Below are 8,590 nucleotides of genomic sequence, written 5' to 3' on the forward strand. Positions count from 1 at the left end.
TGGTAACAACCGGAAGTTAGTGAATGAGCTTAGGGGTATAGATGTTAACAATTTTTATTTTTATTCGAGTTTTCTTGATTAATTTGACAGATTAAGTTCTTCTTATTCGAATATATATAGGCCCACGTTTCCAATTAACCCGGATAAAGCCAGAGTTCCACGAAATGTATTAAAAGCATATCTTCATCCCATCGTCAAATTATAGTTTTAAAAATGAGTAAATAGCAGAAAATATTGCAGGCGAAACAACTGACATGGGCGCGGCCATATTGAATAGCCAGTGGAAACTAGACTGTTTCTTTCCGTGAGAGTCAATGATTCACGACCTTTCTCCCGATCTCCCACACGGGAGGAAATTTCTCACGGAAAATGGTCATATGCCAATGCTATTTTTACTTTCACAAAGGGAGGTAACCCCCTTACTTCCGTTTCATAAATCGACCGCATGATTGGCTGAATTTGACCGGAAACTTCTAATTCCGGTAATACGCTTGACAGCACAACGTGTGTTTGTGATAGGTAATGTTTGGAGTAAATAAAGTATATTGTAATGGTAGCAGAGTACACGAGTGTACCAAATAAAAAAGAGTCCTGTACAAGTTTATTTCCATAACTGTCATTTTTCCCCATGGCTAGTAAACGTCTATGCGATTTTGACAACTCTCCCGCAAAGAGAAAATATTTCATGCCACGTCGTACGTGACTGAAATTTAGCCGACTTCCAATCTGCGATTTTGGATTACTTTTTCAGTTAAATATATTACTAGCGATTGTATTGTACTACTTTGATATCGATCTCAATATATGCAAATAATCTGCCTAAAAAGTTATCGAAATATAAGCGCAATTACCGTTTATGTACGGGAGACGTCATTTTTTCGGGGATTGCCATTCACGAGATTACAGCCATACAAAACGGGATTTATCACTTTTGCAGACTGAAATTTGTTAATTCCGACTAAATGTAGCTTGCTTTGTATCTGATATCATCAAGATTATAAATATTTTATATATTATCATGCAAATTATTACGATTTTTATAAGTTTTAAATGGCTAATATTCGCGGATTTGAATTTTAAAATTGGTTCGAGCTATTCTATACCGCTTATTTATGATGTCATTGGTTCATTGTTGTACGCAGCAAAAAACGATTGCACAGTGTAAAAAGTGCTAAAGACTTTTAGTATTAGCCTAGTAAGATCAATAAAAATGAAGTTATTTGATGAAAAAAAATCTCCTGGATTCTTTTGTTTTTTTCATTGCTGGTCTCCTGTTTTTTCATACCTAGGTGTTGACACACCTGATTTGCGTTTGGGTACAGGTTTAGACTGTGGTTGCGACCGTAGTTTACATCCGAAGGTCGCCCTGAGTATGTGTGTGCTTTTACGCTATACTTGGAATTTGCAGCCAGCCGTTATGGTGTAACGGTGATATATTTGACGGTTTTTACAATCAATAAAAATTGTGACCTCTAGAGGCCAAGCTAAAAATGTGATTTTTTTTTGATTAACTACCAGGGGCCATAATCAAAGAAGTTACAGTCCGATATGTGCCAAATCGAAAGGAATTGAGATCTTTGGGTTATAACCATACATTATAAGTTTCATCAAAATCGGGTAGAAATTGTAACCTCTACAGTGTCCCCAACCTTGGTATCATTATGCATAGATTTGTCCAGTACAGCATCACAGGAAACCACCATCGACAGCAGCGCTTTCATGGAAAGGGATTAAAAAACATAAAAACTTCCTTGCTGAGTAATTGTAATTTTACTAGCCGGGTGATTCCGGGGGCTAGGCGGCCCATGGACCCTACCCCTCGATTAAAGTCCTAGGGCAGTGCCCCCGCCCCTACCAAATCAAGAATTGCTTCCACCGGCCCTAGGTTTCGTCATTCTCACTCAATAAGGGATCGTGCTCCAAAGTATTGACAAATCTGCATAGCCTCAGCAGCAGCAGCAGCAGCAGCAGCAGCAGAAGATATTCGTCATCGCACTCCGCCAAGACACTGATCTCTCCTATACTATGTTTGAATATTATATCTTAATTAGAAGCTTAGTTAATGTGCCACAAGAGATGTGCCGTGCGGACAGGCCGTTTAGATAGCTGCTTAGCTTACGCAGAGGCGAATGCTCACTAGTCAGAGGTACCATTATGTAAGATTTAGATCAAGAGCTACCCATTCTTGCTATAATGGTTCGAAACAAGATAATCTAAAATGAATAATTTGAAAATTTCATTCAAATTACTCTATTGCGAGCGGAGATATTAGCCTTTGAGGATTTGGCGGGACGTGTGCAATAATTTCATCAACCACCGTACTGGTTGTTCGAAGCTAAGTCTCGCTCCTCCATTTTTAAATTAAATCAAAATATGTCTGAACCGTTCTAATCTATTTAATATCTGAGAGAGTTAAGTATAGCCTGGATCAGTTAATTAATGTCTTATTAATAATTTAGAAAACATTTTAGGCCCAAAGAAAGACCTGCAATAGGCAAATTTAGCTCTTGCATAATGTATGTTTAATCAGCGAGTTACTGTTAGGACGAGGGTTGAGGTGGACCTTTTCTTGACCTTTTGACCATGGTCTTTGCAACAACGTCTGAAACTTTTCGTAGGGCCCACAGGTTATTTTGATACCCGTATTTATAGTGCATCCGTGGACAAGTGAACCTCTTTCGCAACAAAACAATGTTCATCATCGAACCCAGTAAATATACTATTCAAAAAAAGTAGGGGATATTTGATTTTGGGGGCATAATACTAAAATATGCAAATGACTACGAAAAAAGTCACTATAGAACCTAACAGAAGAAACATTTCCAGTTACATGTGACGCCCAAACGCACCAATAGCTACCGCATGGAATGCAGGTGATGCTTGGGATCATCATGGGGGTCCAACCCAAGATTTGCACGACTCTGACTTTGAATGTTACAGTCATTGTGGCATTGAATTCCAGGGTGGAAACATCAGTTTAATTGTTTTAGTGACCAGAAAACAAATTTTGATATGCGTCGGCTTACCCAAAATGAAAGGTTACGTGCCCTTGTGGCGCGGACGATGAATGTTTCTCAGTCTGTCATAAGCAGGCTATGGTCCAGATACCGTGATACACAATCTGTACAGGACAGACCACGCTCAGGTCGACCAAGGGCGACAACTCAAGCCCAGGATCGATTTATCCGTACCTTGGCCTTGAGAAATCGTGTCATCACAGCAAATCAGATCAGCGCTCGTCTTCAAACAGACACTGGTGTGAGAGTGAGTGGCCAGACGATTCGGAATCGACTGCATAGGGGTCACCTTCGCGCCCGACGTCCTCGCGTGATCCCTTGTTTGAGAGATCATCACATTCAGGCAAGACGTCGTTGGTGTAGGGATCGTCAACACTGGGATAATCGACGCTGGAGCAATGTGATGTTTTCAGAAGAGTCAAGGTTCACTGTTGATTTTTTGGACAGACGTAAGAGGGTGTGGCGTCGTCGAAACGAGCGCTTCCAAGACGTTAACGTCATCAGACATAATCGATTTGGGGGTGGTTCTGTTATGGTGTGGGGAGGCATCACTGTTGCTGGAAGAACGGCTTTACATGTTGTTGCAGGGCGTGTTACAGGCCAGTACTACCGGGACAACATCTTGGCAGTCCATGTTGTGCCGTTCGCACGACGTCATGGCCGCCGTTTCATCTTCCAGGATGACAACGCAAGATGTCACAGGGCCAGGATCGTTACAGGTTACCTCCAACAACAGAACATCACCACATTACCTAGGCCAGCACTGAGTCCCGACCTCTCCCCCATCGAGCATGTCTGGGACATGCTTGGACAGAGGTTACGTCAACGTCAACAACGTCCTGCCAATGTCCAAGAACTTGCTGCTGCGTTGCAACAGGAATGGGACAATCTGGACCAAAATGACCTTAGACGTCTCATTAGGAGTATGCCACGTCGGATCAATGCTTGTTTGGCAAACAGAGGGGGATTTACCCGTTACTGACTTGGTTGTGATGCTGTGGTAACTTTGCTGTTTGACCCCGGGTATCATTTTACCCGTATAATGGTCAGTCTGTGCCTTACTTAGTCTAACGATCATTTGGAATAAATCGATGAATGTGAACTTCATTTCATTTTGTCATTTGTTTCTTCGTCAGTTTCATTAGGTGACTTTAATAACACTTAAAAATCAAATATCCCCTACTTTTTTTGAATAGTATATATTCCCCTAATAAAAACATACACCAAGTTTCAACATCCTGTCTTAATTAGGAGTAGAGTTGTAGTGTTACCAAGTCTCAACCAACGAAATTGCTTATCTCTGCTTGCTCTAAATAAAAATGTTCCATTATCGAACTCCATCTAGGCATGCACCTAATGAACATATACACCAAGTTTGAACATTCTACCACAATTAGAAGCAACGTTATTGTGTCCCAGATATTGTACCGGTCGGACAGGCCCATTGTATTAGTCCACTGTTTTTTCAACAAGGACAAGGGGCAATAGTAGTTTGCCAAAGAAAAAAACACAAAGGGGAAAAAGAGGATTTTAGTTTTAATATAAAAACGGTACAAACTCACATGAAATATGATGATAATGAAATATGATGCATCATAATATTGTTAAAATATTTAACACAATTAAAAGAACAATAGATAAAACACACATTAAAGCTGAACAATTGGTTAATATTTTACATATCAGTGATTAATGATCGATGACCAGAGAGATTTTAACATTTAAGTTCGCTAGAATTTCTAATCAGTTGTATGCCAAACTGTGCTGGTATTACAATTCAAATACAAACAACAGCTCAATCTTGTGGGAGTAAATTTTCCCCAGTACATTGTATTTCAACGGTTAAGCATGCATTAGTTAAGAGTTTAATAAAGAGTTGGTCATTCTTGCTATAATAATTCAAAAATAGATGATACAAAAAGAAAATATTGAAAATTTCATTCAAATTACTTCATTCTCAGCCAAGTTATCATTGTTTGTAGTTTTGACAAGATGTGTGCACAGTGGTAACCAGGGCACTGGTATAATCGGGACTCAGCCTCGCTTTCCCATTTTTGTATTAAATTTTTAAATGGCGAACCGTTTTAATCTAGTTAAAATCTCGAGTATCCGATGCCATCGAGAGTCGATTATGGTCTTGTTTTGTTAATAAATGTCTTATTAATAGTTTATATAACAGTTCAGACCTAAAGAAAGACCTGCAATAGGCCGATTTAGCTCTTGCATAATGTATGTTTAAGACAGGACACTTTATTTAAATAGGGATCGAAGGTATGGGGAAACATATCGTCGTGATCCTTTAAAGTTATTATAATTTGTAAGTATTGAAATGATCTTACAATACACTTCGTAAAGCCAGTTTGCTTCAACAAATTTACTAAACAAATAAGATAAAATTATAACCAATTAATAACGATTACACCAAGCAGATTTTTTTTTATTGAACACTAACTTTCAACTCGTACCGTTTATAACACTGTTTATAACATACACAGGACACAGTTCTATAGAATACAATAATAACTGTTTATAACATACTACGCAAGACAGCGTTCTATAGATCACAATCACTGTTTATAACATACACAGGACACGGTTCTATAGTATATAATCACTGTTTATAACATACCCAGGACAAAGTTATTTACAATATGATCACTGTTTATAACATAATAACATACACAGGACAAAGTTCTATAGAATATAATCACTGTTTATTATTGAAACATTGCTCTACATTAATCATATTCTTTAGCATTGTGTCCTAGGAAATTCTATTTCCATTATTAAATAGCACGAAAACAATTTTCCATTTATTTGTAAACTCTAAAATCCGTTAGTTATAAAGAAATATTAAACGGGCATTTATCCCATTTAAACAGTTTACCATTTATAACTTCTAAAAATCTTTATTTATTAAAAATAAAAATGGACATTTTTACAATTGAAATAATTTGCCTTTATAACCCCTAACAATGTTTGGTGACTAAAGAAATAAAGGAACTAATTTTCAATTGAAACAATTTACCATTTCCAACTTCTAAAACATGAAAGGACATTATTACAATTTATACAAGGAATGATCAAACACATTTTACTAAAATGGCGTCACGTGCGTCTGTATTAAAGTCTGTTTAAAATTACGTTTCGTTTTATATTTTGTGTTCCATTGGAAGTAGTGTAAAAATAAGAAAACCAAACGAAACGTTATTCTAATTTTTATCTAACTATGCCAACGATGTACTTGAGAATATGACGTATGCACTGTGTCTGGCGTGTATGAACTGGGAATTTATAGATGTGCTGTAACGTGTCAAACGAGTCCATAATAACACACTGGCGTAACATTTTGTATTTCGCAATAACGCCAGTTACCACCATTACAAAAAAAGTGGTATTTAACCGAACTGTTGTTGCTACAAGTGAAGTTAGTAGGACTAGAACGGCCCCCTGATAGTAGTATAAATGACTTCAATGACAATAATATAAGACCTTATCGATGTTTTACAAGTATACCTGATGGCTTATAAAATATCCTGTAATATTAGTAGCACCAACTTAAACTGATATTATGAATATTAACACTGAAGATACTATATATATATATATATATATATATATAATACTAATAAAATGGCGCCCATTTATAAAATCTCAAATTAATACAAATACTCTGAACAATAAATCGATTAGAATTATTCGTGGCACTTTCTACAAATGTCTTTGGGTGAAATCCGCGTTTATCTTTAATGATTAGCATTTGGTCTATAATTTTAAAAGCGTTAAACTTGATAATTTATGACAAATTTTAATATTGCATTTGGTTGATATGGTGTGCTATTTTAATGACACAACCTTTATCCCGTGTGCTATTTTGATTACGGTTAAGGCAATCCTCTATCTCGTGTGCTATTTTGATTACGGATAAGGCAATCTCTATCTCGTGTGGTATTTTGATTACGATTGAAGCAACCTAACTCGATCTGGTGTGCTGTTTTGATTACGGATGACACAACCTCTATCTGGTGTACTAACTTGATTACGGATAATACAACCTCTATCTGGTGTGCTGTTTTGATTACGGCTGGGGCAACCTCTAGCTGGTGTGCTATGTTGTTTACGGATGACACAACCTCTATCTGGTGTGCTGTTATGGATGAGATAACCCCTTTCTCACTAAATTTATTGAGCAGAAGACTTATTGTGATGTCATTATTGACTCTATGTGTGTAGACAGTGGAACACACAATCGGTTATATATCACCGCTGGCGATTAATTGTCATCCCATATTAGTTTTACAAATCAACGTTAAATGCAATTTATATCATTTCAGAAGTCAACATATTATAAAATAAAAAAAATCGAAAATTTATTTTATTTTTGACACAAATCAAAGCGGTCCTGCCATTTTGATATACCAAAACAAATCGCTGTGGGATAATCAGCTGGACACATTTTGATTTGTTTGACTGAAAAAGCCAGGACAATCGATATTAAATTTATAATGTAGATCTAAAGCCATATCACTCAGCAAGTTAATATTTGAAAAAATAATCATATATATTCCAATTATGCAATTGCCGGAATTAAGATAAAAACAGTTATATATAAATACATTAGAAACATCGCATGTTTACATAAATAATGTTGCTGCTATACACAATCACCATTCACATAATTCTTATATAAATAATTTGATAATAGGAAAGATTTATGCATGGTTTCTGCAGTTAAGAATATGAATGTACTGGTATACTATGTTGAACAACATGTGTCTTAATTTTATCCAAATTAAAAGATAGCAGCATATAGATACATGTACAGTTACAACTCTACTAAAATTAAAATGCGTTTTACAATCAGCGTCGTAAATTAATCAAACTAAAACGTACTTTAAAACTTTCTGATATCTATATGGAGATATAACCTGTCCATTGTTCTGTAAGAGAAGGACAATGTCAGAAACCTACAGGAACTCCCTTGTTTTATGTGGATTGATCCTAACAGAAGCATTGAGTGTTTCAGTAAGTAAGGGGACCAGTTAAGCGGAATGCGTACTGATTTTATAACATTTAGTGCCACTTCCAATTAATAAATGTCTGTGAGATCTACCTCAAATATATGGGATGTTCACTTTGGTTACGATCTTTTCTTTACTATGTAGATAACGCTGTTCATTGAGTTTATTTGAAACTAATTAATGATAAAAACTATTTAAAAAACTTAATAAAATACAACAAAGTAATAGATTATAACAAACATACGTCACAACACTACTTGAATCTGAAAAATAAAAAAAAAAACAGTGAATGATCAATACACACAAAATATAGTACGGGGGAGAGGGGGGGGGGTGGTAGTATGAAATAATATTTATTGGAGGGGTGCAATATGAAATGATATTGCCTTGTTTCTATGTATAGGTGTGACCCGATGTGTATAACCATTTCTTAGAATAAACATCAACGGTACTATGCAGACACACTAAATACACTCACCAGCAGTCAAGTCGGCCGTGATTGCCTTGTAACCACTAACAATGAATCCGTCAAAGGAATACACTATGAAATCT

The sequence above is a fragment of the Patella vulgata genome, chromosome 8 (genome assembly GCF_932274485.2).
Source record: "Patella vulgata chromosome 8, xgPatVulg1.2, whole genome shotgun sequence".
Taxonomy (NCBI): Eukaryota; Metazoa; Mollusca; class Gastropoda; family Patellidae; genus Patella; species Patella vulgata.